Source organism: Manis javanica, chromosome 6 (assembly GCF_040802235.1).
Source record: "Manis javanica isolate MJ-LG chromosome 6, MJ_LKY, whole genome shotgun sequence".
NCBI lineage: Eukaryota > Metazoa > Chordata > Mammalia > Pholidota > Manidae > Manis > Manis javanica.
Window position 1 is genome coordinate 9,123,335 of NC_133161.1, and position 24,945 is coordinate 9,148,279.

A 24,945-nucleotide genomic window follows, 5' to 3' on the forward strand; every position below is an offset into this window, starting at 1 on the left:
TTTCTTTTACATATACTTTATATGACTCTTTTTGGTATTAAGATAATATTAACTCATAAAATGAGTTGGGAAGTATTCTCAATTCTATTGCTTGAAAAGACTGTGTAGAAAAAGTGTTAATTCCTCTTTAAACATTGGTAGAATTCTCCAGAAAAGCTATTTGGATCTGGAAATTTCTTTTCAGGAGTTTTAGAATTATGAATTCAATTTCTTTAATAGTATAGAGCTATTCAAAATATTGATTTCATATTAGAGAACTTGATATCGTTGGTATTTTTTTTAGAAATTAGTTCATTTTACCTAAGTTGTCAAATTTATGTAAGTAGGGTTGTTTGTATTATTTCCTTATTATACTTTTGATATCTATAGGGTCTGTTGTGACAGCTCCTGTCTCTTTCTTGGTATGGTTAATTTCTGTCTTATCTCCTTTTTTATTGTCAGTCTTGCTAGAGGGTTGTTAATTTTATTAAACTTTACAAATAAAAAACCCCCCAGCTCTTTGTTTAATCGATTTTCTCTATTATTTTTTGGTTTTCAATTTAATTGATTTAGGCTGTTATTCCATTCCTTCTGTTTGTTTTGGGGTTTATTCTGCTCTTTTGCTTGGTTCTTCATATGAAAATTTAGATTATTATTTTCTTTTTCTTAAAAGGATATAAGTAAACAGTGATATAAGTTTCTCTTGCAGAACTGCTTTAGTTCTACCAATTTTGATAGGTTGTATTTTCATTTTCATTCAGTTTGATACATTTAAAAAATTTCCTCTGAGATTTTCTCTTTAATAAATGGGTTATTGAGAATTGTGTTTATTTCCAAGTGTTTGGGGATTCTCCTATTGTCTTGTATTGATTTCCAGTCTGGTTCCATTGTAGTTTAAGACACTCAGTGATTTCAATTATTTTCAATTATTTTATGATTTATTTTATTGTCCAGGATATGATATACTTTGCTACTTTTTTTTTTTTGGCATAGGAACTTGAATGTATTTTCTGAGGTTGTTGGTTGGAGTTTTCTATAATTATGACTATACCTTATTGGTTGATGGTATTGAGTTCTTTTATAGCCTCACTGATTTTTATCTGTAATTATTCTAACAATTTTTGAGAGGAGTGTTGAAGTATCCAGCTGAAATTGTGGATTTTTTGATATTGCTTCACATATTATATAGCACTTTGTTTGGTGCATACATATTTATGATTGCTATATTTTCTTGATGAATAGATTATTTTATCATTATGTAGTATCCCTCTCTCTCTTCGGTAATTTTCTTTGCTCTGAAGTGTAATTTTTGTGATAGTAATATAGCCATTCCTCATTCCTTTCAGTCAATATTTTCATGATCTTTTTCCGTATTTTTACTTTCAAGTTCCCTGTATCATTTTATTTAAAGTTTCTTGAATAGACAATACTTAGTTAATATTATTAGCTATTCACTTTATTAACCACTTCTCTATCTTTCATACTGTGTTTTTAGAGCATCTACATTTAATATAATTACTGATAAATTTAGGACTTAAGTCTGTCATTTATTTATTTTTTTTGTATCCTGCTTATTCTCTTTTGTTTCTCTGTTTTCTTATTCTTGCTTTCTTGTGGGTTTCTATAACAAATTTAGAATTCTATTTTTATTTTTCAGTACTGTTTTTGAGTGTATCCCTTTGTATGACTTCTTTAGTAGTTGCTCTAGGTATCACATATTATATATGCCCATGTGAATGCATGTATATATATCTCAAGTATAGTTTAGAAATACCAAGAAGAGTGAGAAAACCTATTGCATTTATCCATATGTTTATTTATCATGTTCTTCATGTTCGAAGTTTCTTTCATCATTTTCTTTCTGTTGAGAGAATTTTAGCCATTCTCTCAGATTGTATATATATTGTTGCCAATATCTTCTAGTGTTCCTTCATGTGATAATATCTTGCTTGCCACTTCATTACTAAAAATATTCTCACTGTATATAGGGTTCTGAGTTGATAGTTCGTTTGTTCATAATTTGAAAAAATATACCTCTTCTTTCTGCCCCTTACTTCTGTCTTCTAATAGGAAATCTATTGTCATTAGAATTGATTTTTCCCTGTAGGTAAGGTATTCTTTTCCTCTGGCTGCTTTCAAGTTTTGTGTTTTTTGTCTTTAATTTTTCAGAAGTTTAATTATGATGACTTGCCATGGATTATTCTGTTTGGAGTTTGCTCAGCTTTTTAAATTCATAGATTACATCCTTTGCCAAATTTAAGAACTTTTCAGCTGCTATTTTATTGAACTGCTTTTTGAATCCCGTCCTGTTCCTCCTCTCCTTCTGGGAGTTTAGGTCTTTAGCTTTAGTCCCACATGTCCCTCAGGTTCTGTTCTGTTCTTTTCTTTTTCAGTGTTTTTTCTCTCTGTTGTTCAGATTGGGCAATGCCTGTTGTTCCAGCTTTCAATACATTGATTCTTTCCTCTGTTCCACTTATTCCACTGTTGGATCCATCCATTGGGCTTTTAAATTCTTGTTATTGTACCTCTCTGTCCTAAAGTTTTTATTTTTCTCTTCTTTCTAACTTCAATTTCTGTACTAAAGGTTTTTATTTCTTTTATGAGACATTCTAATTAAAAAAAAATTGTTTCAAGAAGGAAGAAAGGAGTCTATTACTTTCAGGTGTGAATGGAAGTCCAGGTCTCCCACTTAGCCTCCACTGATAGCCTGGGGTGGGGGGGAGAGTGGTCTGATGTCAGAGGTCAGACCCTTCTCTACCCTTTCTGGAGACGACCCTGGCTATGAAGGGGAGAGGTCCTTTGTTACTGCCCTGACATTGCCTCCTCTAATGTGGTGTGAGTTGGTACCAGTACTATTAGAAGACAGTGAAAATCCCAACTGTCGATCAGCCTCCTTGACATCACCCCAGCTGGGAATGGGAGGGACACTTATTACTGCTGGGTAGGGGTAGAGTTCAGGCTTTCCACATGCTCAGCTGACACTGTGGTGGGGGAATGCATTTTTGTTTGTGGTTCTTGGTTTTTCCATGTTTCCAGTTTCTCTACCACCTGGTCTGGCTTACATGCATCACAGTGAAAGCCCGAGTAGATAATCACATATCATTTCTCAGGCCTCAAGATCCCTGGCCTGTATAGCTTCTTTTCTCCACCTTCCAAAAATCTTATGTTTACTTAATATTTAAAATTTATGGAAATTCAGGAAAAATGCAGGTACATATATATACATACACATGTATGCATGTATATACATGTGTATCTCCAGGGCTTTTAGCTGTCGTTAGCAGGAGGAATAGGGATAAACACACTACTCCATCTTATCTAAGAATAGAAAGTCTCATAAATAGATACTAACTAACTTACCAAAGAACACCCATAGAAAAAAATAGCGTATAAAATTTTCACCTCTGAATTTTATTTAGGATAACGTGAAAAATTTGGTGGTCCAGCTAATAAAATAAGAATGAGTATAGATAATTGTTCGCCTTTCATTTTATTTTAGAACATCTTAATTTTTCAAAATTTCTTTCTAAAGCTCTCCTTGCATCCCTTTAATAAGACTGTCTCAATAACAATACTTTATCGACAATATCTGAGTTATTAAAGACTGAAGGTTGTTAAATCAAAATTGCCATTACTTCCATGGACCTCAGTCCACATTTCTAATTCAGATCACCCGAATAATAACCGATATAACTCATATCCAATGCCAGGCTTCATGCTCTATGAATAATCATGGAAAGAAGGAAATCCTACAATGAATCGGTGGTACCTTGGCTAATCATTAGAGGGCTTCCCCAAAATACATTTTTAAATTATATTTATTTGGTGTTATGAAGTATTTTTATTGGCCAGAAAATGAGAAGTTCACAAGTGGTGAGATATGTGTGTGTGTGTGTGTGTGTGTGTGTGTGTGTGTGTGTGTGTGTGTGTGTGTGTGCTTTAATGTTAGAAGAGTTGTAGTTAAAAGGGAAAGAGAAAAGAAATCCCATGTAATCCTAGAAAATACTGTCTTTGGAAATTTAGGATTTGGGGCTCTGTTTAGCTTGAACAGTATCTAGTACTTACACCTTAATATCACCCCAATGTTACACATCCTGCTGGAAGATCACAATGGAAGTAGTCTACAATTTTTCACTACTAGAAGTAAATTGTAATAATGACCTTTCTGCATTTCTCCACATGGGCATATATGAAACTTTCCGTTGGGAATAAATTGAGGTTCGATTGTTGGCTAATGGGGAATTGGCATCTTCAGCATTCCCAAATTAGATTCCAAATGACTATGGCAATTTAGTCTCCAAAGTATTATACAAAATTTCCCTTTGTTTGACATGCAGACTACTGTTTTATGTCAATAACCTTCACATTTTGTCAATATTATAGGCACGAAATAGTATATCACTTTTTAAAAATATTGCATTTCTCTCCTTACTCTTGAGATTGAATATTTTTTCATATACTATAAATAATTTCCATTTCTTACACAATTTTCTTTTTTACATGATTTTATCATTTTTCTATTTGATTGACTTTTTCTCAATGATTTGTAGCTCCTTTTATTTGTTGTGCAGTATCATTGAATGATCCTTTTAAGTAACATGTTAAAATTACCTTGTAGTCTTTAGTTTGTCTTTCCACTTTGAATATGAAAATTATTCTGTGAGATTTTTAATGCTTCCTAAGCTTTCTCTTTAAAATACCCTTTTTTTGATCTGAGGTTGTAAGACATTTTCTTATACTTATTTCTAAAGTTTCTGGATCTTTGCTTTTCACCTTAAATTTTTAATCCATTTAGAGTTTATTTGGGATGAACCTAAGGCCTGAGAAGTATTGGTTTTCTGTTTTTGCATGAGAAGTTCACAAACTGAGCACCTTAAAAGGCCACCCATTTATTATCTCACAGTAAGTGAACATTACTAGGCTCTTTACCTAATGTCTCACAGGTTGAGATCCAAGTGCTGCTGGAGTAGGTAGGCTCTTGAAGGCTCTGGGTAAGAATCAGCCTTTAGGTTCCTTCAGGTCACTGTTCGAGTCCCACAGTCTGTTGTGTGACTAGGTCCTTATTTTCTTGTTGGATATCAACTTGGATCATTCTTTGCTTCTAGAAGCCACTCAGGTCCTTTTCAGATGACCTCCTTCATCTTCAAGTCAATGAAGACAATCTTTCTCTCTCTGTCTCATAATATCCTTCTTGCACTTGGGTCTCTCTGACTTGCTTTTATTTTCAGCCAGAAAAAACACCTAGTCAGATGAGTTCTGGGTCCACCTGAATAATCTGATCATATGGTCAGTTGATTAGTGACTTTAAGTTTTCAGAATATCTTTTATCATATAATGTGAACTAATCATAGATGGAACAGGGTGGTGGTTATAGGAGCTGTCTTTGAATTCTGTTTGCCATAGAAATGTTCAGGATGAGTTTGCTACCCAGTTATTTTAGGTTTTTTTCCCATGGTTTTTGTTTGACTCTTCCCCTTAGAGGGGTAAGAGAGAATAAAAGACATAGGCTAAGGCCACATGCTTCCTAAATTCACTAAAAAATATATTAAGGTAATAGTTTTTAAATTCATACTTTAATTTTGTAATACAGTCAGGATAATGCGGTATCCCTGCACATGGTCTTTAATTGAAAAAACCCACCTATTTATACAATGCCTCCTATTTATATGAATTTTTAATTTATTTAACTAAATAATAAAGAAGTGAAGATATATACTACATCCTAAACTTCTGTTGAAAAGACTTAGATCACTTTTAATGACCATGCATGCCATACAAAGTTTAGGTAGTAACTCAATTACGATCACATTAATTGGACAGGAAAAAGAACAGATATATGTGTGTATTCAACACTTTCAGAAATTAAACCTCTACAGAAAGCTTTAGCTTTTCTCATTTTTAATTCTTCCAAATGCAGCCAAGTGGATTTTTGTAATGGTCTTGCATACTTCTGGAGCTCCTTCAATTATTGTTTTGATTTCACATAAAGTGAGCATCACATGCAAGAGTGATTTGGGAGAATTATCCTGATCATATATATCCACAACTCCTTGATTTAATAGAAATAATTGAAAAAGTGACCTATGTTTTCCTTTTCAATTGAATTATATGGCTTTTGAAATACATATATATATTTCAAATATATATAGTCTTCCTTTCCCTCTTACTTATTTGTTCTCAAAGCTTCACTTTGTATAGACCTCCGCTCTTCAGATCAAGCTGACAGAATCATTTTAAATGTAAAAATCAGTGAAACCTATGAAGATAAAATGACTTACTTTCATACAATTGCATTGAGCTAAGTCTCAAATCGAGGCCATGTGGCTCAGCTTGTCTTTTGTGACGTTGTGCCAACTTAGTAAGTCGTTTGGCTTTATAATCATTCTGTAGCACAAATTAGAGGATTATAAATCATGTGTTAAATTCTAGGAGACTGAATAGGTGAATATGTGGGGCAGAAAAAGTCATGTTGAGAAAAATCATCTACTTGTTTTAACCTAATCTTTCTTTTTATGTGAATGGAAAATAGGCCTGTCTATGTTGAAATTGTATTCTTTAGTTCATTCCTACTTTTTCTCTTGATATCTAATCAAAGTTAAGTCTAAATGGAATATGGTGATTACACAACAATACCTTTGCCATCCTTGACTTTCCTTTTTATAGAATATTTTTCACTCTCTGACAATTCAAGCCATGGGATGTTGTATATTTTCTATTCACAAAATCACTGCAAACAAATGTAATCCAAACTTAGTTGGAAAAGATGTCTTTGACTCTGACCCACATGGACACCTGACTTTTCCTTGGTTTACCTGCAAGACCATCTTAGCCCTTTTGGGGTGTTGCATCAACTCTGGCTCCCTAACTCCATTCATCCTCACACTTTCCACCCAAGAATGTCCTCACCTGTACAACCTCATCTCTTAAATAAAGTCAAAGATCAGGTTTCTCATTACTTTTGCATCTGCTTAAGTTAGCACTAGAAGTGAGGGTTTTGGCTCAACAATAATGAGAAACCGTTAAAAATACCATTCTGGTGATGTTGCCATCCAATCAGCCCCACTAGGAGCCAGGGCTAAATCACTACCCAATTACTATGGGCCAGATAGAGGGGCTTATGGGTGATGAGATTCAGGAGCAACTGTAGCCCCATCTACCAGTTACGGATTTATCCTGCTGGAATAATTTAATGGAGGAACTCACACCCAGCACAATTCATGTGAAAGCGGTATTAAAAAAAAAGATTAGGAACTTAAAGCTGGAAGGCCCTAGGAAGATGTTACAGAATAGTTATATGAGATAAGAAACTGAGCCATGAGAATTAGAAATGAGAATGGATAGGAAAAGATAAGCAAAGCTTGATGGTTAAATAGATAAGAGGAACTCGGGAGACAGAAGAACAAAAGGCAATCAGGCTGTTCTTTTCTTATGGGACCAGGGAGACATAGGAAGCCATTACCCAAAAGGAAACTGAAAGACATACATGAGCATAAGTTTGTTTTAAGATATATTAATCAAGAGACACAGAAGTGTGAAAGAAAATCATATTCACTCCTAATCACTTAGGGAAAAAAAATCAGAAATATGCTCTTTTAAAAAAGAGGTTAGTGTTTTCTAAGCTGTATGGGGTATACCAACAAAATTGAAAACTAAATAATAATTTTAAAGAAAATACTTAAGTTTGATTCCTTTACACTGAAATGCACTCTCCTCAATGTCCTTGTTAGGCAGGAAGCCAGAGATAAGTGGGAGGAGACGTCAGTCGACCACAGAGAACTTTAGAGTACAGATAGCTTCTACCAATGAGAAATCCTTAGCAGGAGAAGTAAAACCACAGAGAAATTCCACAAGCTACAGTCTAGCTGGACATGCTCCTTGGGGTGTCCTGAATGACCTTTCCTCATTATAAAGTCTTTAAAATAAATCTGCTTTACAGTTTAGCCCTCCCTTGGTGGGCAATCAGAGAGAAGTTTGGGAAAAAGCAAAAAGTACCTTACATCATTGCCAGCCTGTCAATCAACACTCGTTTGCATAACAAAACCCCTTGCAAACCTCATGAAAAGGAACTCTTCTCAAATATTCAGGGCCTGACACTAGGTCAGGGCCTGCTCTATTACAGAGTGTAATAAAACTTTTTTTGCTTTCTTGACTTTAGTTTCACATCTTACTCTGACTTCTCTGCATTGCTGAACCAAACTCCTTCCTAACACTAACAAACAAAATTGAATATTAAATAATAGTCTTTAAGAAAATACTTAATTTTGATTCCTTTACACTAAAATGCATTTTACTCAATGTTCTGGCATCTAAGGAAAAAAACATCAGAAGATTAAAGCAGTCAAGAAGACCCTACATGACCCTTCCTCCTTCACGTGGCTCCAGCCGCATGGGCCTGGGCAATATTCCCTGGTTATATCATGGTTGCTCGTACCACAGGGCCTTTGCACTGGCTTTCTTCCCCCCGCCACCCCCACACTTGGCATATTCAACTAGTTTCCCACATGGCTAACACCCTAACCACCTTAAAAGCTTGTGCTCACATAAAATTTGAAGATGTCTACACTGACTGTCTTTTAAAAATTGCAGTATACTCACCCTATAGTACTGAACCTTCATACTATACTAATTTTTTTTCATAGTACTTGACATTTATGTACAACTTAACTTTCTTATTAGTTATGTTTATTGGCTATTGTCTGCCTCTTCTGCTAGAATTCAAACTTCATTCTGTGAGTATCTTTCTGTTTTGGTCACTTTTAAGCTGCTCTAAATACATGGTAGACACAATGTGTGTGTGTGTGTGTGTGTGTGTGTGTGTGTGTAATATTGAATAGTGGTTGAATTATTCAGCTGTTGATTACTTTTTTCCCTTTCTTATAAAAACAAAATTTGCTTTTTGGAACACTGCATAGCTACATGCAAATTATGATTAAAATTATAAAAGCTAACATGTACTGAATACTTTAATATGTGCTAGGCATTGAGTTAAGAGGTTTATAAGTAGTACTTGTTTCTCAAAACAAATGTATGTTAGGTATATCACATACTTACTTTGCTTTTAAGGGTACCTGAGGCAACGAGGGCTTCACCACCTTCTCTGGGGACATGTCAGCAGGACCAGACCTTAAATCCTACTCATAACTAATTTGCAATATTCAGACACTGTCTGGAAGGACAGTTGTGAGTGTACTAAGATCTCTCTAAAGGATCCAATACTTACAAAAATTCATGTATGTTTGGTAGCAATATTTGGTTTTATACCACATAAAAATTATACTGTATGAATAATTACTCATTTTTCTTCAGTTGTAAATGTAATCCAAAGGCTTTAATTGCTTCGTTGGTTTTGAGTTGTGAGGTATTCCAATCACAGTATCTATTGAACATCTGGATTTTTAACTGAGAGCTTAGTACTGATATCATACCATACTTAGACATTTAAGCATATGTCTTTCATTTCTTAAAACATTCACATTTGTTCAGTAGATATCTATTAGGTGTCATGTGCTATGTATGTACTACGCCACACACTGAACTTTTAGCAATGGATAAAAATGAGTATGATCGGTATCATCAATGATTTTATGGATAAAAAGACATTAGGTAAATAATCAGAAAAAACTACTTAAAATCACAGATGTGATCAATTCTATAGAGAGGCACATAATTACCATGAGAAAAAATATTAAATGTAGCTGATTTTTGATACGTAGATTTAAAGGATATCTATTTTAGATACTGTGATAAAGATTATCTTAACTATACATTTAGCAAATGGATGTAATGCCTAAATTCCGAAATAATATTCCGTGAGTGGCTCTGTCCTTGTGGGTTTATGTGTGTAAAATCTTGCAGAGCTTGATTCTTGGTCTCAGCAAGTTTTCTCCTTTTAAATCATTCCCTTGATGTGAAAAACAAAAACAGTATAAAAATACCTCTTTACTTATTGACAGAAGAATTACTAAATTGAATATATTATTTGGTTTTATTTTTAGCTAACTCCAAAACCCTTTTTATGTAATACCCGTGGTTACATATACTTTTCTCATATAACTTCTTCTACCTCGTAAGTAGTGTATGGGAGCATGAAGTTGCTTAGTTGCAGAAACTGATTTTCACAATGTAATACAGGGAACACAGGGAGCTTTCCCAAGATTCAGGGAAATTCTCTTTGATTCACTCATTTTTAGGTACATATAGTTATTAAGCAACATGGCAATTTCCATGTAACCATTTAAATTATTTTCTCTATGTGTTTTCCTCTATTTCTTTGTGCACTAGCATCACCAAATACATATTTTTAAAATAGTTGAAATTAGTAGTATAATTTTATATGGCTAATAAATACAAAAGTAAATGTGCATTACTCTAAGATTACAAATTTATATTCATAATCTTAAACGTATGTTATATTCCATTTCTGTAAGACAAAAATCACAATGTAAATCTATTTCCAGAAGAAGAATAACTTTACATAGGAGGTGATAAACATCCAAAATTGCTTTTGCTATTTTTTGTTTGTTTTGCTCTTCAATTTATCAATACCTGAATATTTACTGTCAATTTAGATTTCACCATTAGCTTTATGGGAAACAGTACCATATGGTTGGATCATGTATTTAAGTTATCTGAAACAGAAAGCACACTAAAAGGAGAAATAATGAGCGATCATTAAAAAATATATAAAATATATTTATAATACCTTCCTTGAGGTCCTTGAAAAATGTTTAAGATTTTCTAACCTTTTGTAAAGCCTTTTCTTCATGACTTCTTTTTAAAGCTCTAACATATATCTTATTCACATGGCAGAGAAACATTTTTATATTCGAAAAAGTTGATGCAAATAGTCAATGTTTGTGGTACCAAAAACGTAATTTTTTTCTTGTAAAACAAAAAATGTATTATTCTTTTTTAAACCATGGAGAGTTGAATAATAAAAGCAGTGAGATTCCTCTTTCCTTTAGTTATCAATTACCAACACCACCTATGACTTTAAATGTATTTGGTTTTATCATGGAAATGATTGACTATATGAATAACAAAGTAGTCTTCTGCTTTCTGCTTAAAAGTTATTTGATTTTCTTTATAAACTAAACTAAGCAAAATAAAATCAAATACTATTCATAATCCTCCTATAAATTAATATGTTCAAATCACGTGATTATAAGCATAATTCAGATGAAAAGTAAAACTATGATTTGGTCAGATTTTCATCAAATTGTTATAGTCATATACTCTCTTGAAATAAAAATCAGTGAAATTCTTCTGAGTCTCAAAACATTCATTCTAAATGAATCTTAGATTTAAATAAAAATGGTAAGTGAAGATAAAGGACATAATCTATCCAAATATCTTTTGGAAACTTAAAAAGTTATTTTTATTTGTTACCCCCCTTTTATAAAAATCTAACTTCAAGAATAGAATACTAAAGCCCAAACAGAATCTATTTCTGGATCTTTCCAGATCTACCTCAAGCCAAAATACATTTACATCCTGAGAGGTTCTTTTATCATAGAATGTGACTATATTTTCAAGACCAGAGAATTTCAGAATTTCAGTGTAGAGCTCTGAGCCCCTTGTCTAAAAATGCAATGCTAAAACTCCAATTTACTCACCTGCTCCCATAATCTAAAGAATTTATAGAAAACATGTTTTTTTTAATAGTGCATAGCTTTATTCCTGATCTAGCTGTTTATAAGTGAACTTGGTGGAATAGAATGCTTTTTTTTTTTTCTCAGTGTATTTCTCATTTATTTTTTATTTAAAGTGCAGGGGTACGTCCTGAGCCCTGGTCCTCCTTGTGGCTTCTGGCCCAGGGTCTGCTCCCAGGGGCCCCCAGTCCTGGGCTGTCCTCTTTGTGACGGTCCCCCGCAGGTCCTCTCCACCGTGTCCACCTCTCTGTGGCTGGGTGCGGCCGCTCACTTTGGCTTTGATGTTGTGCCACAGCAAGCCGATCGATCCTGCTGCGTATCTCAGGCCAGGAACCTGCACTTTTTCTCCCACCCGGTTTGTGAGGGGCTCTGGACTCCTCAGCAGTGGGGGCGTGGGCAGGGCTGACCTCCTTGCAGGTGGCGTCATGCCTGCTGTGCGAGGAGCTGTGGAGGCCTACCTCCTCCTCCTCTCTGGGGGCTCTCTGGCTGCCTGAGGTGCTGTCCCCTGGTTGGTGGGGTATCTTGTCCCCGCCTGCCCTCTGGCGGCTGTGAGCTCCCCTGCAGGGTGGGGAGCTCCGGAAGTGCTCTCCTGCATGCTCTCTCTTCTCCCTTTGGGGGCCTCCGTTCTGGCCGGACGCAGGCGCGGCTGCCTCCCAGCCTGCTCCCTCCGCAAGGCCGGAGCGGAAGTCGGAGAAGCTGACACTGCAGTTCCTTCTCCACCGATCTTGCTGGCAGGTGCTGCTCCTGCAGTCGCCATCCTCACGCTGTCCCCCCAGGAGAGGACAGTGGACCCACTGGCAGTGCACTCTGGAGGGCACGTGTTGGCAGCACTGGAAATAGTCACGTTGGTTTTGCATCCTCCAGGCCACTCGGTGGCTGCCCCTGCCAGGGCTGTGTTCAGCTGTTCCAAGGCTGACTTGGTGACTGTCACGCCTTTATGGAAGTCCTTTCGGGTCTGCTCCCCTACCCCCTGGCAGAAGCTGCAGAGAGGGCCACAGTCACCTTCAGGGCATGGATGCTCCCAATGCTGACCTCTCCCTGACCTTCTGCTCCTTGGAAACATACTGGCTTGAGGCTCCTCCTGTCCATTTCTTCAAACACCGACATGAACAGGTCCCCGGCTGGAACGGCATGGGTACTGCTGTAAGCTTCCACAGGGGGCCTCAGGAGGTCAATTAGCTCTTCCCAATAGCCAAAGAGGTCTTCCTGCTTGTCTGGAGGGTCACACAGCTACAGGTAGTAGGAGCGGCCAGAAGCAAGCTTCACACGCAGCTGTTGTTTGTCGCGGTTGTGAATGGAGATCTTTACCAACTTCAAGGGGAGTTGCCTGGTGAGCTCTATGGTCTTTGGAGCTTTGTCCCCTTTTGCCTCGGTGCCCTGGCCATACCGCACATGCTTTTCACAATCACCGACCGGTTGTGCCAGCAGCATGACGTCTGGTATTGGGTCAAAGGGGTTGGTGTTTGCGATGCCCATGGTCATGATCTGGGCGCAGCTGTGCACATTGCTCAGCATTACCCGTTTACTGATCTGTACAAAGTCTCTTTCCAACATGGGGACAGACTTGAACATGTCAAATTCTCCCTGGCGCAGTTGTCACTGCAGTTGCCCTATGGTGGTGTTGAATATGCCCACCCTGGGGCTCCTCTGGGCCGTGTAACATGGAAACAGAGACTCACTGTTCATGACTCCGTTACCACAGAAAGCAGCGCTGGCAAGGCAGGCAGGTCCCTGGGTCTTTCCTTCCATGACAGAAGATGGCACAGCGGTGCTCCTGGGAACAGGTGGCTCCCCGGCAGGTCTCTCAACAGCACCCGACCCTGCAGTACCCACCTCCCCCGGCTTCAGAGCCTCCTGGAGGCAGAGGTGGGGGCGGGGGTGGAGGTGATGGCTGTAGGAATGCTAGCAGGTGCTAGATGCCAGCTGGAATCTCTTCAAGTGTGTAGAGATGTACTGTGCTAGCGCTTTGCTGTACACCTCTGTCTCTGACAAATCTCAGACGCTGTGAGCTACCATCCAGCTGAGAGAAGTAACTCCTTACCTAGCCCCCCTGTGCAGCCCTATTTATACTCTGCTGCCCTTTATGACCTGTCACTGTCACAAACCCCTTTGTTCCCACCCCTCAGCCAAGCCCTCAGGGTGGGGCCGCCATCCTCACCCCCAAACATCCCACTGCCCCACAGAGGTCAGGCTCATCCTGCCATGTCCTCAGGTGGGTACCAAGGTATAAATGTCTTCAACAGGGAAATTTGTGTGGATGCTTTCTTTTCCAGCCCCAAATGAAAAAAATACAGCAAATGGGTAAAATCTATAGTCATGTAAGATGATGGGTTAGAATGGAACCATCAAACAACCCAGTCTTGGTCCTTATCCAGTCCTTTCAAAAAATCTCAGTAAACGATGGTATTGACCTTTATTTAACAATACATTAAAAATTGCTTTCCTGAGGTGCTGTGTTATGTTCTTCACGTATGATCATGAGAATCCACTGTGTTTGGTATTGTAGCTACCATCCCATGTTCTAGGTGAAGAAACTGAGGTTGTATCATTGCCTAAATTCACGGAAGTAGTGATAGTTGAGGCAGTAGTTGAATGCAGGTCTAAAACCTTTGTTCTAAACCGCTGTAGTACTTTGCTTACAGAGAAAGCTCGGGCCATCCAACTGATTCCAAACTGGACTGAATTAACTACCTTGAAGAAGATCAAATCAGTGCATTATCACAAGTTGTATAATGCTATGTGCATATACATGTTATGGAGAGAATCCAGGATGACCACTTCAGCCAGTGGCTAGTAGGAACTGGGGGTTAAATTATCTGGGGAGTCATCTCAGTTTCTCCCTTCATTAGCCTGTGTATGGAAACCTATGTATTCTTTTTTTTTAAATTTTGGTATCATTAATCTACAATTACATGAAGAACACTATGTTTACCAGGCTTTCCCCCTCAACAAGTCCCCCCACACACAACCTACTACAGTCACTGTCCATCAGCATAGCAAGATGCTGTATAATCATCACCCGACTTCTCTGTGTTGCACAGCCCTCCCCGTACCCCCCACCACACACTATACATGTTAATCATAATGCCCCCTTTCTTTTTCCCCACCCTTATCCCTCCCTTCTCATCCATCCTCCCCAGTCCCTTTCCCTTTGGTAACTGTTAGTCCATTCTTGGGTTCTGTGATTCTGCTGCTGTTTTGCTCCTTCAGTTTTCCTTTGTTCTCATACTCCACATATGAGTGAAATCATTTGGTACTTGTCTTTTCCCACCTGGCTTATTTCACTGAGCATAATACCCTCTAGCTCCATCCATATTGTTGCAAATGGTAGGATTTGTTTTCTTCTTATGGCTGAATAATATTCCTTTGTGTATATGTACCACATCTTCTTTATCCATTCATCTACTGATGGACATTTAGGTTGCTTCCATTTCTTGGCTATTGTAAATAGTGCTGCAATAAACATAGGGGTGCATCTGTCTTTTTCAAATTGGGCTGCTACATTCTTAGGGCAAATTCCTAGAAGTGGAATTCCTGGGTCAAATGGTATTTCTATTATGAGCATTTTGAGGAACCTCCATACTGCTTTCCACAATGGTTGAACTAATTTACATTCCCACCAGCAGTGTAGGAGGGATCCCCTTTCTCCACAACCTTGCGAACATTTGTTGTCGTTTGTCTTTTGGATGGCAGCCATCCTTACTGGTGTGAGGTGATATCTCATTGTGGTTTTAATTTGCATTTCTCTGATGACAAGTGATGTGGAGCATCTTTTCATGTGTCTGCTGGCCATCTGAATTTCTTCCTTAGAGAACTGTCTATTCAGCTCTTCTGCCAATTTTTAATTGGATTATTTGCTTTTTGTTAAGGTATGTGGGCTCTTTATATATTTTAGATGTCAAGCCTTTATCAGATCTGTCATTTATGAATATATTCTCCCATACTGTAGGATACCTATTTTTTCTATTGATGGTGTCCTTTGCTGTACAAAAGCTTTTCAGCTTGGTATAGTCCCACTTGTTCATTTTTGCTTTTGATTCCCTTGCCTGGGGAGATACGTGCATGAAGAATTCACTCATGTTTATGTCCATGAGATTTTTGCCTATGTTTTTTTCTAAGAGTTTTATGGTTTCATGACTTACATTCAGGTCTTTGATCCATTTTGAATTTACTTTTGTGTATGGGGTTGACAGTGATCCAGTTTTATTCCCTTACATGTATCTGTCCAGTTCTGCCAGCACCATCTGTTGAAAAGACTGTCATTTCCCCATTGTATGTACATGACTCCTTTATTATATATTAATTGACCATATATGTTTGGGTTAATGTTTGAAGTCTCTATTCTGTTCCACTGGTCTGTGGCTCTGTTCTTGTGCCAGTACCAAATTGTCTTGATTACTGTGGCTTTGTAGCAGAGCTTGAAATTGGGGAGCAAGATCCCCCAACTTTATTCTTTCTTCTCAGGATTGCTTTGGCTATTTGGGGTCTTTGGTGGTTCCATATGAATTTTTGAACTATTTCTTCCAGTTCATTGAAGAATGCTGTTGGCAATTTGATAGGGATTGGATCAAATCTGTATATTGCTTTGGGCAGGACGGCCATTTTGACAATATTAAATCTTCCTAGCCAGGATAATGGGATGAGTTTCCATTTGTTAGTGACCTCTTTAATTTCTCTTAAGAGTGTCTTACAGTTTTCAGGGTATAGGTCTTTCACTTCCTTGGTTAGGTTTATTCCTAGGTATTTTATTCTTTTTGATGCTATTGTGAATGGAATTGTTTTCCTGATTTCTCTTTCTATCAGTTCATTGTTAGTGTATAGGAAAGCCACAGCTTTCTGTGTGTTCATTTTGTATCCTGCAACTTTGCTGAATTCTGATATTAGTTCTAGTAGTTTTGCATTGCAGTCTTTAGGGTTTCTTATGTACAATATCATGCCATCTGCAAATAGTGACAGTTTAACTTCTTCTTTACCCATCTGGATTCCTTGTATTTCTTTGTTTTGTCTGATTGCTGTGGCTAGGACCACCAGTACTATGTTGAATAACAGTGGGGAGAGTGGGCATCCCTGTCTGGTTCCCAATCTCAGAGTAAATGCTTTCAGCTTCTCGCTGTTCAGTATGATGTTGGCTGTGGGTTTATCGTATATGGCCTTTATTATGTTGAGGTACTTGCCCTCTATTCCTATTTTGTTGAGAGTTTTTATCATGAACGGATGTTGAATTTTTTCAAATGCTTTTTCAGCATCTATGGAGATGATCATGTGGTTTTCGTCCTTCTTTTCGTTGATGTGGTGGATGATGTTGATGGATTTTCGAATGTTGTACCATCCTTGCATCCCTGGAATGAATCCCACTTGGTCGTGGTGTATGATCCTTTTGATGTATTTTTGAATTCTGTTTGCTAATATTTTGTTGAGTATTTTTGCATCTACATTCATCAGGGATATTAGTCTGTAGTTTTCTTTTTTGGTGGGGTCTTTGCCTGGTTTTGTTATTAGGGTGATGTTGGCTTCACAGAATGAGTTTGGGAATATTCCCTCTTCTATTTTTTGGAAAACTTTGAGGTGAATGGGTATTATGTTTTCTCTGTATGTCTGAGAAAATTCTGAGGTAAATCCATATGGCCCAGGGGTTTTTTCTTTGGGTAGTTTTTTTTGTTACTTCAATTTCGTTGCTGGTGATTGGTCTGTTTAGATTTTGTGTTTCTTTCTGGCTCAGTCTTAGAAGGCTGTATTTTTCTAGGAAGTTGTCCATTTCTTCTAGGTTTTCCAGCTTGTTAGCATATAGGTTTTCATACTATTCTCTAATAATTCTTTGTATTTCTGTGAGGTCTGTCATGATTTTTCCTTTCTTGTTTCTGATTCTGTTGATATGTGTTGATTCTCTTTTTCTCTTAATTAGTCTGACTAGAGGCTTATCTATTTTGTTCATTTTATCAAAGAACCAGCTCTTGGTTTCATTGATTTTTTTCTATTGTTTAATTCTTCTTAATTTTATTTATTTCTTCTCTCATCTTTATTATGTCCCTCCTTCTGCTGACCTTAGGCCTCATTTGTTCTTCTTTTTCCAATTTCGATAATTGTGACATTAGACTATTCATTTGGGATTGTTCTTCCTTCTTTAAATATGCCTGGATTGCTATATACTTTCCTCTTAAGACTGCTTTGCTGCATCCCACAGAAGTTGGGGCTTTGTGTTGTTGTTGTCATTTATTTCCATATATTGCTTGATCTCTTTTTTAATTTGGTCATTGTTCCATTGATTATTTGGGAGCATGTTGTTAAGCCTCCATGTGTTTGTGAGCCTTTTTGCTTTCTTTGTACAATTTATTTCTAGTTTTATACCTTTGTGGTCCGAAAAGTTGATTGGTAGGATTTCAATCTTTTTGAATTTACTGAGGCTCTTTTTGTGGCCTTGTATGTGGTCTCTTTTGGAGAATGTTCCAGGTGCACTTGAGAAGAATGTATATTCTGTTGCTTTTGGATGTAGAGTTCTATAGATGTCTATTATGTCCCTCTGTTCTAGTGTGTTGTTCAGTGCCTCTGTGTCCTTACTTATTTTCTGTCTGGTGGATCTGTCCTTTGGAGTGAGTGGTGTGTTGAAGGCTCCCAAAATGAAAGCATTGCATTCTATTTACCCCTTTAGTTCTGTTACTATTTGTTTCACATATGCTGGTGCTCCTGTATTGGGTGCATGTATATTTATAATGGTTATATCCTCTTGTTGGACTGAGTCCTTTATCATTATGTAATGTCCTTCTTTATCTCTTATTACTTTCTTTGTTTTGAAGTCTACTTTGTCTGATACTAGTAACACCTGCTTTTTTCTCCCTGTTGTTTGCATGAAATATCTTTTTCCATCCCTTAACTTTTAGTCTGTGCATGTCTTTGGGTTTGAGGTGAGTCTCTTGTAAGCAGCATATAGATGGGTCTTGCTTTTTTATCCATTCTATTACTCTGTGTCTTTTGATTGGTACATTTAGTCCATTTACATTTAGGGTGATTATTGAAAGATATGTACTTATTGCCATTGCAGGCTTTAGATTCGTGGTTACCAAGGGTTCAAGGTTAGCTTCTATACTATCTTACCGTCTAACTTAACTCGCTTATTGAGCTATTATAAACACTGTCTGATGATTCTTTATTTATCTCCCTTCTTATTCCTCCTCCTCCCTTCTTCATATGTTGGGTATTTTGTTCTGTGCTGTTTTTAGGAGTGCTCCCATCTAGAGCAGTCCCTGTAAGATGCCCTGTAGAGGTGGTTTGTGGGAGGTAAATTCCCTCAACTTTCATTTGTCTGGGAATTGTTTAATCCTTCCTTCATATTTAAATGATAATCGTGCTGGATACAGTATCCTTGGTTCGAGGCCCTTCTGTTTCATTGCATTAAGTATATCATGCCATTCTCTTGTGGCCTGTTAGGTTTCTGTTGAGAAGTCTGATGATAGCCTGATGGGTTTTCCTTAGTAGGTGATTTTTTTTTCTCTCTGGCTGCCTTAAATACTCTGTCCTTGTCTTTGACCTTTGCCATTTTCATTATTATGTGTCTTGTTGTTGCACTCCTTGGGTACCTTGTCATGGGAGTACTGTCTGCTTCCATGGTCTGAGAGGCCATTTCCTCTCCTATTTTGGGGAAGTTTTCAGCAAATATTTCTTCAAAGGCACTTTCTATCCCCTTTTCTCTCCCTTCTTCTTCTTCTGGTAGCCCTATAATGCGGATATTGTTCCATTTTGATTGGTCACACAGTTCTCTTAATATTATTTCATTCCTGGAGATCCTTTTGTCTCTGCATCAGCTTCTCTGCATTCCTGTTCTCTGATTTCTAGTCCCTTAATGGCATCTTGCATCTCTACCATTCTGCTTTGAAGTCTTTCCAGAGATTGTTTTATTTCTGTATTTTCACTCCTTAGCTCTTGCATACTTCTCTGCAAGTCCATCAGCATGATTATAACTTTTATTTTGAATTATTTTCAGGAAGATTGGTTAAATATATCTCCCCATATTCCCTCTCAGGGGAGGATGTCTGGGTTAGTCTGGTCTGGATCAAATTCTTCTGCCTTTTCATGTCGATAGATACAGTGGTATGCTGTTGGCTCATCTGTCAGTTGGGAGACCGAAGACCCTTTGCACTTTTTCCTGGCCTTTCTTTCCTGTGACAATGACAACCCCTAGTGGCTTGTATTGGGCAGTTGCACGCAGGTGGTGTCTCTGTTTCTTGCCCAGGCCACTATGGAGGAAGCTTGTTTCAGTTGCTGTGGGCGTGGCCAGCCTCAGGCTGCTGCTCTGATATGGCAGGCTGCCTGGAGGGGGAATGGGCGGGGGGCTGTTTATGTCCTTGAGGGGTCTCAGAGCTGTACTGCTGCCTAGGAGGTTAGGGTGCCCAGAGTTCCCCAGGTCTCCCAGCTGCTCTGGAACATTTCCATCCAGCTGTGGGGTCCCTGTCCCTGTAATACTTTCAAAAAAGCACTTGCTTTTCTTTGTCCCTGGGGCACCGGCTACGGGGACCCACTCACAGGTCCTACTGTCCTATTTCCCTAGTTTCCAGCACCCCATGCATGCACTCTGTCTGTGCTCTGGTGTGGATGGCTGGGGCTGGGTGTTCAGCAGTCCTGGGCTCCCTCTCCCTCCCCACTCCGACTCCTTTCCTCCCACCGGGAGCTGGGGGGAGAGGCGCTCGGGTCCCACAGGGCTGCGGCTTGTATTTTACCCCCTTCGTGAGGCACTGGGTTCTTGCAGGTGTGGATGTGGTCTGGATGTTGTCCTGTGTCCTCTGGTCTCTATTTTAGGGATAGTTGTATTTGTTGTATTTTCAAAAATATATATGGTTTTGGGAGGAGATTCCCGCTGTCCTACTCATGCCGCCATCTTGGCTCCGCCCCTAGAATGCTTTTAAAGTATATGAATTACAGTTTAATAAAATCCCCATTAAACATAGAAACATCTGTTCTACAAGTCTCTATATATGTATAATTTTAAACAAAGGAGAATATAACTGAGGACAGAATTTATAAGAAATTGTACCTATAATCAGAAATATACAGGGCAGAACAATGTATATAATTTTAGAACAGTGTTAGAAACATAGCTTATGATTTATTGCTGATATTAAACCAAGTCCTTTTCACCAACATTGTTTTAAAAAAAGTATTGGAATTATCAAGACTATGGAGGATTTTTGTTTTTGTTTTTTCAGGGAAGAAAGGATAGGTTATTTAACTTAAATAGCAGAAATTATATGCAGTTACATTATGTCTCATAAAAAGAAGTCTTTTATTTCTATTTCTTTTCTTCCTTTAGAGAGAGAGAGGTAGAAAAATTAAATTCAACAAACAGATTTATTAGACCTTTTTAATGAGTACATTTATTTACTAGTGCTGTGAGTGGTTTCCACTCTGTGAAGACAACTAAGTTTGAAAATTTGGTGAAACAGATGTATCTTCTTTTGAATTCCCCTGGTATAAAGTATAGAAAAAGTCTTTAGTTATGGTAGTTTCATTGACGAGGAAATCCCAGGAATATATGTGGAATAGAGAAAATAAGATAGGAGAGGGAGAAAAAGGTGATAAATGGGAACATTGAGGAGTGTGGATAATCCTGTGAGCAACAGGGTATCTATCTTGTTGGGATTCTCTAAGGAGCTATGTGGAGCAAATATCAAAATTGTATCTGGGTTCCAGTCCCATTAAAGGTGTAAAAAGCTGGTAAGACCAGTCACTACTAGCCTAATAATAAGGAAAAGCTGGATAAACTACAAAATCAAAAATTTTCTTCAAGGCATCAGAGGGCTGAGGTTATAGGGCAAGCACGTAGCCTGAAATCTTTGGAAAGACTAGTTTCTCCAAAGAGAGATGGAGCACAAACCCTGGACCACCTGGGTAGAGCGTGAGCCATGAGGGCACAAAGAACCATGTGAGTGGATGAAGATAATTCAGCTATAGTACTTCAAAATGTGCTAAAGGTTGAGAATGGGCCAGAGGAAGAATATAGAACCCCTGTGAGCCTCAGACACAAAATAAGGACTCATCTGCAAGCTCTACTCCACGGTCTCTGCCGGGCACTTAGGAGTGACTAGAGGGGAAACAGGAACTGAAGAAAGCATCCCAAATGGAACAGACCTGAAGAAGGAAAGCCGCTCCCACTGAAGGAAAGAAAGAACAGCCCTGAAGGACAATTATTCCCTATAGAACAAAAACCTTAAGCCAGGAGAAAGGCAGCCCTCTGTGAGCTCATGTGAAGATTGTGAGTGGCTGAAAGAGAGACGAAAGCAGACCAAATCATAAAAAACCTTCACCGCAGGCTGAGGGGTAGGAAATGATCCTGAGCTGAGGATCCTGTATAAATCGACTTAGAGATTCCCTGCTTCTGAAGGAAAGGCAAGAAACCTGCTCTCACACAAGAACTTCCAAAAAGACAGTTTGGCTCCCATGAGAGGAAGATCGGTATCACCAAGAAAGTCACATCCATGACACTGAGCAACAAGCGACAGCCCCTGCCTCTGGGTGACAGGACACACACTCGAGCTCCCTCTAAGGCATCAGTGCATGGGGAAAGTTGAACGTTGAACACAGATTAGTAGCACTGAGGAAAATCTCTATAGCAACTAAGCCTCCATCCTAACTGTAGGTGATGCTGGGAAATTTTGAAGTAGATGTATTGCAGTTAACCATATCAACAACAAATACCAAAGCCAACACAACACTGGAAGAGACTGATTCGAAAACACACTAAAACTCCAGCACAGGAAGATATGTCCATTTTCAGGCACAAGTGCTGTGCTGTTTTTCTCATAGTGCCCAAAATTTAATAAAAAATTATGAGACAAACACAAAAAGCAAGAAAATAAATTACATGCTCTCAGGAGACAGGACTGTAACCATGCACTCAAAGAAAGAAGTAGATGTGGAATGTATTTGATAAAGATGTTAAAATAAGAATGCTAACTGTGTGAGGGGGTCTATTGTAAAAGATGGACATCTTCTATAAACTTCAGGAGTGAGAGGAAAGTACAGGAAAAATGGAAATGCTAACAGCATCAGGGAGACAAAGAATGGCTTTGACGGTCTCATCAGTACAATGCGAAACAACCTAGAGAAGAATCTGTGTACTGGAGATGGAGTAATACAAAATATTCAAACAGAAACACAAATGAAAAAATAATAGCAACAGCAAAGCACAGAACATCCAAAAGCCACTGGACATTATCAAACATTTTAACATGCCTGTAATTGGAGCTTCACGTGAGCCAGGGGGATGCTATGCTAAGTGAAATAAGGCAGACACAGAAAGACAAATACATCAAGATCTCATTTGTATGTGGAATTTAAAATAGTTGAACTTATAGAAGTAGCGAGTAGAGTGGTGGTTTCCAGATTAGAGGTGGTGAGGAAAATGAGATGATTTGTAATGATACAAGGTTTCACTTAGGTTTTGGAGACCTAATGTACAGTATTGTGACTTAATTACAGTATTGTAACTAACTAATAGTATACCCTAAATTTGCTAAAAGTGTAGACCTTAAGTGTTTTCACTATAAGAAAAGTTTATGTATGTGATACAATAGAAATATTAGCTAGCTTGATTGTGGTAATCATTTCATAATGAGGACATATATCAAAACATCAAGTTGTATACATTAAATACATACAGCTTCTATTTGTCAATTAATCCCTCAGTAAATCTGGAAAAGGAAAAGACAGAAAATTCTGAAGTCGGAAGAAAAAAAACACATAGAAAGGAATAGGGATTATTATCACAACAGTACAGTCTTCTTTTCTTATCAGAAGTCATGGAAGCCAAAAGATGATGAACTTACATCTCAAAATTTCTGGGGAGAATAACTTCAACCCACAATTCTATACCCAGGGAATATGCCTTTCATGAATGAAGGTGAAATGAAGTCTTTGTTGACCAACTCTTTTGGGAAGGACCTGACAATATCTAATAAAGCTACATACGCATTTATCTTCTGATAGTCTGGGATTGAAAAAATAAGTAAATTATATTTTGAATACTGAGAGCTGTTCAGAGAAAAGTATCACAAATAAAAAAAGGAAGAAAACTAAAATGAAGATTGTGATGTTGAATGAGAATTGGCATAACAAGTATGAAGTCATGCTGTTTGGTGTGAATAGGTATAACTATACCTATAAAAATACACCGAAAGATACAGATACGGATACAGATACAAGTAAATATAGATGTCTTGTGTGTGAGAAAAAATATATTTCATAGCCCTGTCTGCTGAGAAGGCTAAAAGCAATAACACCCAGCAACAGTGAGCACATCCCGTTCCCAGATATTTTTTTTCAAAGTAGCAGTTCTTGATAAAACTAGGGCTCTTTATTGAAATAACTTTCATTAGATAGACATAAATCCAATGTGTTTTTGTCTACAGTTGCTAGGAAGATACGTTTTGATGTGTAATTCAATGGTTTATTTGTAAATGGTGGCACAAAGTATTAATAGGCATAAAGCATTCACAAATAAAAAGGCAATATTAAGGAATATTGTGTTCATCTATTAATTTATTTTGTAAATTTATATGCTCAGGCTAGATGCAGCAAACATAATAATTGAATTTTCATCACAACCTCTCAGCATGTATTCTTCAAACAATTTTAAATGAACGTAAATTATAAAATCTGTCACATAAATAAAGGACTTTAGATGAAACTGGTCATTTGAAAATAATATAAATGAACCTGCCAGAGTACAAATACATATATATACGTGGTTACATTATTTTCTAGATTAAGTAATCAAATAATTCCAAAATGAAACCACAAGCACACAAAATATATCTTTTCATGACCCCCAAATTTAATCAAACCTTACTTTTTTGAGAATTAATTGCCGTCCTCTATTTGTGCACTATTGTATTAGCATGAGCCAGTAACACCTACTATAATTGATGTGGCCACCGAAGTGCTAACCTTTATTCAGAACATATCAAAAACATAATAGATTCAAGGATTTGATTTTGTATATAAGTTGCACATAAATTTAACTATAATAATATTTTTTAGAAACCCATTTTTTCAAACCTAAAATTCATGAAGGATACAGGAAGAAAAATCTAATTCTTGATTGGTTTTGCATAGCAAATAGATTTGAAAAAAATTTATCATATTTTTATGACATAGCTCTACAAGCTAGATCACTCCCTCATTTCTGTCAAAAACATAGTCAGTGATCCAGGTCTTAAACTTAAAACAAATGTCTTTAGTTTATCTGGGTTTACATGAATTTCATAAACATGCTTACAGAAAATCAATCAAATGATGACTGAGCCAGGACACAAATTGATGCGGCAGT